At 36.1% G+C, this 11,920-nt stretch overlaps 1 long non-coding RNA gene across 1 annotated transcript; it reads left to right on the forward strand.

The window, feature by feature from the left end:
• Positions 1-5,093: 5,093 nt before the first annotated feature.
• On the forward strand, positions 5,094-11,071 carry LOC113039227 (uncharacterized). Its single transcript, XR_003274904.1, has 3 exons — positions 5,094-5,176; positions 9,444-9,557; positions 10,961-11,071. It is a non-coding gene; the product is annotated as an uncharacterized LOC113039227 (long non-coding RNA).
• The last annotated feature ends 849 nt before the right edge of the window (positions 11,072-11,920 follow it).

Here is an 11,920-nt window from a genome sequence, read left to right on the forward strand (position 1 = left end):
TATGCAATGTCTAATTAAGCAATGTTCATTAAAAATATTTTGGGAAAACACTGCTTTGACATTCTGCATCCCCTTTGTGCTTCACAGGAGGATAAACGCCATGTGCTTCTGGAACGATATCAGGGTGAATAAATGATGACAGGTTTTTTGGATGAACCGTGCCTTTAAAAGTTTGGATGCCTCAAAAAGAGAAGGAAAAGAAGGAAATCTGTGTGTGCTGAGGGTAGGATGCTTCAGAAGTCATTTACACATGCACCGTTCAGCCTGAAGCCGCCTGATTCGGGGCCATACGTTTGGCGTCATTCACATGCCCACAACACACTCATCCACTCAACAAAAAAAAGCCAGGCTAATTCATACATTCATGAGTTTAGTGGGAAATGGCACTTTAGTCATGCCGTTGTGTTCATTTAGATCCAAACATTCACAGTTTTTGCCATGATAAAGATCCTAATCATATATGAGAGGCCTAGAGTGGAGTGAGTATATTTAAAGTCCAGCTAGAAAAGGAGTTAGTGAGAAAAGACAGAAACTTGTCTTAAAGTTAAGAGCTTTCATAATATTTTTATAAGGCCGCCAGTTGAAGATGTCAGTGTAAGCTATGTGAATTTATTGAGTCTATAACATCGTTTCTGTAACTGAAGAACTGACATACATTTATCATGTCATTCGTAAGCGAACACACGTACAGTATTTACAGAAGTTGTCAAGTTAGGCTAATTGTAAGCACAATTAGAAATGTGTTTAATTGTGCAGCCTGATAAATACGTATTTCCTCAATCAATTTAATTCAGCTTTGCTTAAATGCAGAGAGTGAAAGCTGATGATTAATGTGAAAAGTTTGGCTGTGTGTGTGTGTGTGTGTGTGTGGCCTGCTTGGCAGACCTTCATGAAGGTATACCCTTCACGAACACACCCCACTGTGGCCTGACTCGGTTCATCTCTCTCTCTCACACACACACACACACATTAGAAGATTGACAAAAAAGCACAAGATCAGACTCTAATGCAGCAGGACTAAAGTACAGTATTTTATGCACGTAAGAGTCTTGGGCTTTAGTGCGTGACCTGCAATGTCTTTCCTGAACTTCCGGGATTCCCAACTCAAACAAAACACCACACACACACACACACACATACACGTAGAGAGAGAGAGAGAGAGAATTGAGATGCATGCAGTGCTCCTTTCTTCAGGACTCTAGATGTAGATTCACAGATGAAGTGTTGACTCAGGATTGACACAGCATTATATAAATATCTCATCATTGACATTCTGGCCTCAATACTGCAGTGTGTAGTGCATGTTTGTGCAAGAGAATAAGAAAGGGATTTGACTTTTCCTAGCTACAATGCTGGGATGTTGTGGCAGGCTGCCAGTGTGTTGCATTTGCTGTAATGTTCTGGATGGGTCAAGTCCATAGCAAAACAGTTTAATTCCTGGGGTTAAGGGCTTGTCTAAATCATTAACCCTACATTTGAACAATAGTAGTGAAACAATATTTGGGCTGCAAGATTAATCAAAATGAAACTAAAATCAAAATCAAAGAGAGTGAACCGTGCCACTGTACTCTTTTTCACAAACGCATTATAAAATTGTATTATTATTATTATTTTTTTATTGTAAAATTATTATTAGTTTCTTCTAGGTTTTATTATGTTACTTTATTTTCAAAAACTATTTTTTTTAATTTACAGTGAAACAAATGATGACGATAATAATTATTATAATAATCATATTCAAATGAATTTTATTCTAATTAAAAATATTTACCAAATAGTATTAGGTATCTCAAGGATACTAACACTTCTGTAAACAACAAACCTGGAGCTTTTTATAAATCGCAGTCGCAATTTTTATCAGAAAAGATCACAGTTAGATTAGTTTCCCTGATCATGCAGCCCTAGTCTATTTATTTTAATTCTGACCAAAATTTGTTTCTACTCAACCATTTGAAACACAGGCCACCCTTCAAATAGAGGCATTAATAAGTAATAAAGAGGCTTATTTCTGTTTAAACCTTAAGGACCACTATTAAAGTCAGTGTTGTTACATCAGTTCATTTTAGCATGGTTTAATCCACAAGGACAACCCCATCAAACCGAGCAGCGGATCTCCTCTCTTCTGAAACACAATAACTGTGTGATTCTCACGTCAATATTTATGAGGCGTGATGGAGCTCTGCTAATAATCTTACTGAGTGTTTTGTCTCATTTTAATGGATGTCAGGATTTGCTCTTGACCCGTGTGAACTCAAGAGACAGTCAATACTGAAATATGAGCTGTTTGTCTATGATTTGACGTCTTTATTGAGGTTGTTATCATAGAGGCTGAAGAATGGATTAGACAGTCTAACTCAGGACGTGTCATAGACATCTTTAATATTTCTACAGTTTTTGTATCCATCCTGCTATACAGAAAACCTTGTAGGAAATTTGTAGAAAATATATTATTATAGTTATTACAGTCCATTGAAATAAAACCATAAAATATTTGTTCTTGAAATAAATGTTAACTGAAATAAAATATTTTGTATTTCTCGTTTTCATTTACTTTATGTACTAAAATAACAAACTAAAACTCAATGAAAAATATGTAGATATAAAAAACAGCAACAAAAACTTTTTAAAAAAGGACCGTAAAATTTACTAAACCTTTAACTAAAATAAAAGTGCAAAGACTAATTAAAAATAGTAAATAGTAAAATGTAATACTTATCTCAATTATACTTAAAAAGCACTGGTAAATGTATATCTGGTGAATGTTAATTATGCATGACAAATTTTGGTTACTTTTTAAGATTTTAAAGAAATAATAACTTACATTTTGGTTTGTTTACACACATAATTATTGTGTGGCAGCAGAAGACTTGGACAATGCTGTCACACTTAAGAGAGAGCCAGGGAAGCATTGGCATCGCCATGGTTACCATGCTAAAACAGACTTATAATTATGGGATGTAGGGCTCCGGGGGGAGGGGCTGCAAAGTAAAACTAATTTATTCACCACGGATACATTGTTCTTCTAAAGCAGACCGAGGGCAAAAGAGAGAGATGAAGGCAAAAAAATTGGGGAAATGCCTAGAGAATAAGAGGCAGAGAAGAACGGCTGTAACATATAAACTAGATCTTTGTATTTAGATTAGAAATTCTGATGTTATTTTATATATTAAAACGTAAGTCATGTTTAAGGAGAGACATCACAGACAGGGTGAACATTTTTTTCATTTATTTGTTTATTTTTACATTTGAAATCGATGCCACCATACTTCACTATTTGATTAATCACAGTTCATTAAGACAATTGTTTTGCATTGCAAGTTTCCTAATATTTATATTTAATTAAGCAAAGGAGAGCATTATTAATTAATTATGAATTAATGTGCATACATTTCCAGAACATTAATCTGAACACTTGATAAAACCATGGATTTTGTTGAGGTGTTAGAGGTAAAGGTTTATACAGAAGGGATTTTGGATATCTCTTTTTTTATTACCATATAAATCAGAAACAGCCAGAAGAGAGAGAGAGAGAGAAAAATAATTTTCACCATGTTTTTAGGAATAAAATGATAGATAAATCAGTGTGAATTATATATGAACAAACCCCTTTATAAAAACCTTCAGACTAAAACTGTAAAGTTTGGTGAATGTAGGTGCTGCTGAAGTGGACGAAAAAACTTTTAAAGATATGTATTATAATTGAAATCTACAGAGGCAAATAGACAATATTTAATAAAATAAACACTTAAATGTGTATTTTTGGATGTTTTCTTTCAACTAGTCTGATAAAAATACATGTTATGAAAGTAAAACAGCCCAAAATCCCAATCCCTTTTGCATGTAGTGTCTTGCTCAGTTCCTCAGGTGTTCTGAGCATTTGTTTGCATGTCGTCGCCTACTGGTCCAAGTACGTTAATTAACATTCAGTATATAGATGTTTGTTCATCTTTTCAAAGATGACTTGGACATTGTACAGTCCATGAACAGTACTCGCTTTAAAACACCTAGTTCTTCCAGTTGGCTGAATTTGGCTGAGGGTAATCGCCATGTTGACCTTGCATTTCAGCGATCGATGTGAACATTTAGAGGTGCCTTTCAGAAACTCCAGTGTTTGTGAGTGTGTGTTGGAGCGTGCATAAATGTGTGTTGTTGTGTTTAATTATGTGCATGTGTTTGCATTGTTTAAAGGGTCTTTGTATTTGTTTAGTATTGTGTCTCTAGGGTTGTGTTTGGCGTGTGCTGGTCTTTGCTTACTCAGAGAGATATAAATGTGTGCTTGTCCTTGTATGATTGATTAGTGGCCTTTTCCCCAGACCCTGACTATTTCACACTTTCTTTAACCACAGATCCCCAACACACACGCTTCTTCAGAAAGATGTGTACAGCATGTTTGTGTTGTTAACTCATTTGACTTACAGTACAAACACGTGTTCTTCAGGAATCCTGGAGTAACGTACACTGATTCTAGCACCAGCTTAGGATTGGTTTGAATTTATAATGTCAGTTGTGTTCACAGAAAAGTTTTTTTTTACTGATATAAATTTACTCTCTTTTGGCATTTTATTTTTTATAATGACCTCATAATCTTGGAAATATATTTTATTTTATTTTAAACTGCTATGAATAATGTTGAATGTCTAGATATACATTTACTCTTTTTGTGACATTTTATTTTTTATAATGAGCTTTAATTTAATTTAATTTAATTTGTATTTACTTATTTGTGTGTATGGGGGGGGGGCTTGTGCTTTATACCAACCTAAAAATCTGAACTGTTTATGATGTTGATAAATGATATATGACAACAGAAAGATTTTATGTTACACTGGTCATTCTGAAATAATTTTATGATGGAATAAGCTGTTCCTGTTGTCCTATTTTGTAAATGTTATTATTTCAGTAGACACTATGACATCATCTGTGGGTGGAGCTTAAACTCATGAACTGTGGGGCGTCGCTCGTTAGGGTCTAACTGAGGCTGTTACCATAGTAACTATTTTCAAGACATGCACATTATGTAATATGATCAGTTTTATGTTGTTTGGCCACCAGTGATAAGTCAAGTAATTGGTGCATCTTGTCTTTCAGCAGAGCAAGAAGAAACAGGTTTTTCTCTGTTTCACACCACTAATGACAGACAGCAAACATCTCTCTCATTAACATGACTGGCATCACTGTAAGTTTACTCTTCATGACTGATCTTTTTCTATAATGAGGAAATGTTTAAAATGTTTAGTTAGATGACATTTGCTGCTTGACTAAAGTTACAGTGCTGAAATAACTCAGTTATAGAGTACAGTTCTGGATGATTTTGTGCTGATGCTCCATTGGGTCACCAATCACTGATGGATGGAGGGATGGATGGGTGGGTGGATGGATGGATGGATGGATGGATGGGTGGCTGGATGGATGGGTGGATGGATGGATGGATGGATGGATGGGTGGATGGATGGATGGATGGGTGGATGGATGGATGGATGGATGGGTGGATGGATGGGTGGATGGATGGATGGATGGGTGGATGGATGGATGGATGGATGGATGGATGGGTGGATGGATGGATGGATGGATGGATGGGTGGATGGATAGATGGATGAATGGATGAATGGATGGATGGAGGGATAGATGGTTGAATGATGGATGGATGGAATGGGTGGATGAAATGGATGGGTGGGTGGATGGATGGAGGGATAGATGGATGAATGGATGGACGGATGGATGGAAGAATGAATGGATGGAGGGATGGATGAATGAATGAATGAATGAATGAATGGATAGATAGATGATGGATGGAGGGATAGATGGATGAATTGATGGATGGATGGATGGATGAATAGAATGTTAGAGGGATGGATAGATGGAGATGCAATAGATGGATGGATGGATTGTGGATGAATGGATTGATAGATAGAATGATTGACAGATGGATGTAGGAATGGAGGAATGGATGGATAGACAGATTATAAATGAAGGAAAAGAACAAAGGATGGGAATGAAAAGATGATAGAATGATGGATGGATATATAAAGTGATGGGTGGGGAGGCAATCGTTGGATGGATGGATGGATGGATTGTGGATGAATGGATAAAGCAGGGATCCTCAAATCTGGCCCCACGATATCCATTTTCCTGCAGAGTTTAGCTCTAACCCTAATCAAACAGACCTGTGTATGTTAATCAATGTCTTCAGGATCAATAGAAAATCACAGTAGCTGAGTTTGATCAGGGCTGGAGCTAAACTCTGCAGTGCATTGGTCATCCAGGACAAATTTTTTAGGATCCCTGGGATAGAGTGATGGAAGGATGGTGGATGGATGGATAGATAGATGAATGGATGGATAGAATGATGGATGGATGATGGATGTATGGATGGATGGAAGGTCGATAGATGGGATGATGGATGGATGGATGGCTGGAGAGGCAACAGTTGGATGGATGGATTGAGGATGAATGATAGATAGATAGATGATTGAAAAGAAGTATGGATGGATAGAACAATAGAGGGATAAATGGAATGATGATGGATGGATCGATAGATTGATAGATAGTGCTGAAGCTCCTCCTCCGTGTTTCTGTGATTAAGAGTTCAGTTGGGGATCTTTGTGTGCTGATGCTCCATTGGGTCACCGATCACATAAGTGACCGCTGGAGGTGAGAGGGGGAGTTTTCCTCAAGATTCCTGGCAGGGATGTGATCCGTGTGCGGGGAACATCAGAGCAGCTGCTGCAGCTGTGCGTCGCAGGAAGGGAGTCAGAGCCAAGTGACACTTTCTCTCTGGAACAGTTGTTCTTTTTATCCTTCCTTATGTGACAGATGAGCAGAACCGTCCCTGAAGGCCTCCATCAGTACAGCGTACCCATTCATCTCTCTGTCTCACTCTCTTCGGCCCCCTTTTCCCGTCTCACTATCTGTCACGATCAGCTTGTTCTTCTGTTTGGTGTCATTTTCGGCATAAGTAGTAACACATGCAGAAGCTTCTGCCCTTGCTGGAAGGGTCTAGTGTACAGCTGTTGGATTATTACTGCGTGTGACAGGACAGCGGTGTGATCACTACATTTCTCTTTCTTTCTGTGGATCTCTTCCAAACCTGTGAGCTGCCGACATAGGCAGCATTTTAAGCCATAAGATAGACATATAGACATATAGACAGATAAGACAGATAGACAGATAGACAGACAGACAGACAGATATATAGATAGAGTATTTTTCACAAGAGAAAAACTGGATTTAAAAATTGGTGTGAGATTATTAAAATCTCAAAGTACATCTGTGAAATGCAAATGTCTCTAACCTGGGAAAACTCGTCCCATCTGAATACTGGGCTGTAGCCGCGCTCCAGACATGAAACCAAACCAGTCTGAAATTATCCTTTAAATATACTAAGATGGCTAAAATCAAAGGCAGCATCACATTTATCCTTAATAGAGTACTAAAGAGAAATGTTGAAAAAACATCGCCTAAAAACTTGTTTGACCTTATTAAAATGAATCATTGCATGCAATATTTGTGTATGCTGTGTATTTCCTTGCTCATAAGAGAGTCATTTATAGCTTGAAGCACTGTTTGTCTTGTGGCCTGTTCCAAATCAGTCACCATTTCTTTAGTTAAGATGCTGCCTATGAAGGTAGCTCACCAGGTCTTGGAACAGATCCGCTGTGTGTGTGTGTGTGTGTGTGTGTGTCGTCGGACCCTGTCCAGTCATCTGCATAACTCCAGTCTTTTATCAATGATGTTCCCTGCTGTTAAGACACAACACACACTCCATCACTGTCACTTCCTGTGAGTGTGTGTGAGCGTGGCATCATAGCCCACGTTTCCACGCTTCAGCTTACTGCGATTAACAATCAGTCTTTACGATGTGTGTGATAACGGCTAACGGCCCAGGGCTCTAACACCGTCGTTTGGGGAGTGTTAAGGCTGTTAAAGCACCTGTTTAAGCACAGCGTGTGTGTGTGTGTGTGTGTGTGTGATCGCTGTATCAAGACATCACGCTCAGCCCTCAGGCTGTTCCTGTAGACACAGGAGATCCCAGCGCACCTGCTCTAGTGCCAAACACACACACTTGCACTCTTTCTCTCTCTCACATACACAGTGAGACTGTCTCCAGTCTCATTTTATAATGGCCATAATTTAATGAATATCAAAACAAGATTATTATAGTTAACTAAAACTAAAACCATGGAAATAAACTGAAATAAAATAAAATAAGATTCAAATAAATACTAATACAAAATGTTAATAAAACAATAATAATATAAAATCTCAGTGATCATGGGAGAATGGAGTTATTTTTTTATATTTACAATTTGAAAAATATTTCTTCATGGTGTACAAAAAAATTAAATTATATTATCTTTTTCATTCATAATGTTATATTATTTAAATACTATAGTGTATTTTTTACAGTATTGATACACCATATTCCGTACTGCCTTTCATGTACACAAAATAAAGCATGCTATTTTTTCAAAAGACACTAATTTCAACATCAGTTTGTGAAATCAAAAGTTGCATTTACAATATTGCATTTACAGTACAGTGCATCACAATATTTTCTGCACTATAAGCGTAAGCATACTAGAAATCGATGCAACTGTGCAAAATACTGTTTATGAATTGCTTTATTTTTATGTTAGCTATATATAGAGAGAGAGAGTGAGAGAAATAGATTGTTTCAAAGCATCTTCAGGAAAATATTAGTTACATTTTACTGAAAATAAAATTAGTTTACAGTTGCACCATTAGTAAAATAATGATTTATGCACTTTGCTGAATTTTTCTGTAGAGGAATAATATATATATATATATATATATATATATATATATATATATATATATATATATATATATATATATATAAAATAAAACAAAAATGCAAGCCTAACATCTGTGCATTGAAAACTACCATTAAAAGTGCATTACTGTAAATGTGATTTTTTTTTTTAGTTCAATTATTTTCTTTTGTGATCAACAGCAGTTTAATTGAAGAGGAAAATTTCTTTAAAGAAGAACAAAAGACAAATTTTGATGTGTGACGGCCTACATCTGTTAAACATTTGTATAAGGATGGGTATTCTGTAATTTTTCTGTTTTGGTTTACAAAATATGCTTGAATATTATTAATAGTGCTTCTCTTCAGTCTAACATTGTTCAAAGGAGACGTTTGATCTTTCACTGAATTCTAAGGGGAATCTACTGTGTTTTTTTGTCCATGTTTTCTGTAATTACTCACCATATTTGTTTTTTGGCTTGTCTTCTTGTCTGTGAACCTCTCCAATCTTTTCCTCCACACGCACGCTGAGATCTTAAGCAAAGACTTTGAGTGATTTTTTGCTCATGGCAGGTGTTGATAAGTGTCATTGTGTCAAAATGCTTCAAAAATGACTTGGGATTTAAAAGTTATTTTGCTATTTTTCTTTAACACTTTCTTTTATTTGTAACAGGTCTGAACACCAAACTACGGCGAGAAGTTCTACACTTAAAAGTTTGTGTTGTGCATATCCTGTTTCGTGTGGGTGTGAAGAAAGGCTGTTGTGACTGTGTGACATCCATCCACAGTAAGACAGCAGCATCTAGCAATCAGAAACCAGCAATTAGTTCCACGCTATAAATCAGATATCATCTATATATTGGTGAAGATTTTGTTATTTTATTTATTTTGTCAAGGTTTTGTTGTAATCCATGCTTTATTTGGACATTAAAGATATAGTTTACACAAAAAGGGAAATTAGCTGAAAATTTGACCAGGCCAAACAAGATGTCAATGAGTTTGTTTCTTCATAAGATTTGGAGAAATGTAGCATTGCGTCACTTGCTTACAGAGTAGTGGATGGGTGCCGTCAGAATGAGTCCAAACAGCTGATAAAAACATCACAATAATCCACAAGTGATCCAAACCACTCCAGTTCATCAGTTTATGTCTTGTAAAACCAGAAGCTGTGTGTTTGTAAGAAACAAATCCATCTTAAAGACGTTTAAACTTTTGTCACTTCTGGCTAAAATATGAGTCCATAATCCATTATAACGCTTCCTCCAGAGACAAAGTCCATCTCCTGTTGTCCTCTTACATCAGAACCCACCCAAATATTTGTTTAGAATGGTTTTGAACTGTTTTGACTAATAAACAGTGCATGATTTGTGCAGATTTCTCTCCTGATTCAGATGAAAGCAATATTATGGCTAGAACATTATAAAATGCCTTTATAATGGATTTGTTTCTTTTAAACACTTTTGGCTTCACAAGATGTTAACTGATGTAATGGAGTGTTGTCGATTATTTGTGGATCATTATGATGTTGTTATCAGCTGTTTGGACACTCATTCTGACGGCACCCATTCACTGCAGAGCATCAATTGGTGGAAAAGTGTTGTATTGCTGATTTTCTCCAAAACTGTTCTGATGAAGGAACTCAAAATTGTCAGCAAATCTTAAAATGTCTTAAAAGCATCTCTGAATTTAAGTTTCAAAGTAGTTTTCACACTGTCTTTCAAAGAATTGATTCGAAACGTTGATTCAACGATTCTCTTGAGTCTTGAATCAGGGTTTACAGAAGTGTTTTTGATAATGTTTTTTATTTATTTATTTAGTTGTTTTTTATCTACTGTAAATCTCTGAGTGAATTTTAGAGCGTGTGTACATGTGTGTATAGTCAGTAATGGAAATCATTCTGAGTGATTATCTGTATTTTTTTAATATCTCTAGGGTTTATATATATATATATATACAGTACAGACCAAAAGTTTGGACACACCTTCTCATTCAAAGAGTTTTCTTTATTTTCATGACTTTGAAAATTGTAGATTCACACTAATATATATGTATTTATATGGGGGAAAAACGCATTTTTACATATTCTGCATTAGGCTAACCAATATATAGTTATATAGTTATATCTCAGCCCTACTAGCCTTTACTTTACGCCTGTACTCTGTGTATGTTTGTGTGTCTGTGTATTTGTAGTGTATGTAGGTTTGTTTTCCAGGCAGTAAACGCTCATTAGTGAGGAAAGAGGTCCACAGAGCTCTTTCAATCAGTCGGCCAGATGTTTGCTGCTCTCTTTACACCGAGAAACCCAACCCACACAACATGCTCACAGGTACAGCACAGATCGATTTCAGCTCAAATGCATTTGAAAAACTTCAAAGTCACAAAACAAGGGAGAATTCTAAAGAGAAGATGCTCTAAAGATTCTAAAAAATGAAGGTTCCAATTTGAACCCAAACAGATCGTACTGTTTGACTAGAACCTTTTTAGTTTTCTAGTTCTCTAGCAGGTTTCTGTGCTGGTGCTCTGAAAGCACTGGTAGAAAGTCTTGATCGTGCATTAGTTGCTCAGATAGAAATCTGATCCAGGATTGGCATAGAGAGCTTCTCTGCGGTTTGGAGCTGCTCTCATTGTGGTGCGGTGACAGATCAGTTGAGTTTGAGTGTTGTGAAGCTGCCTCTGTAATGGCTGATGGATCTGCTTTGAATGAGCAGTTCTGGAACAGGTTGGTTTCTTTTTATGAGAGCACGTTCACTAGATCTGATTAGAAATTTTCTGATCTCTTTCATATCTCGAGAGACTTAGAGTTCTCAGATCTGCTGCTTTTTAAATTTCATCCGTGTTTTAAATTGCTTTGGAAGAGATAAAAATAGACAGAAATGAGAAAAGTGTTGACATACAAACAGAGAAAAGAGTTTGGAATAGAAATAATAACAAATAAAAAAATGTGCATGGAGAAACTAAGCCTCTTTTAAGACCATTAAGATGTTTTAACTGTGGCATTATTTCCATGGCAATTAAAGCACTAATAAAGTATTTAAAAAAATACAGATACACTGAAAAAATAACAGAAATGATAACAAAAGTAACACATTGTATTAAAAATATGAAGCAAGAAAGACTGAAATAGTAATTTCTTGTTAAACATACTTTGAT

The sequence above is a fragment of the Carassius auratus genome, chromosome 21, assembly GCF_003368295.1.
Source record: "Carassius auratus strain Wakin chromosome 21, ASM336829v1, whole genome shotgun sequence".
In the NCBI taxonomy this organism is placed as follows: Eukaryota; Metazoa; Chordata; class Actinopteri; order Cypriniformes; family Cyprinidae; genus Carassius; species Carassius auratus.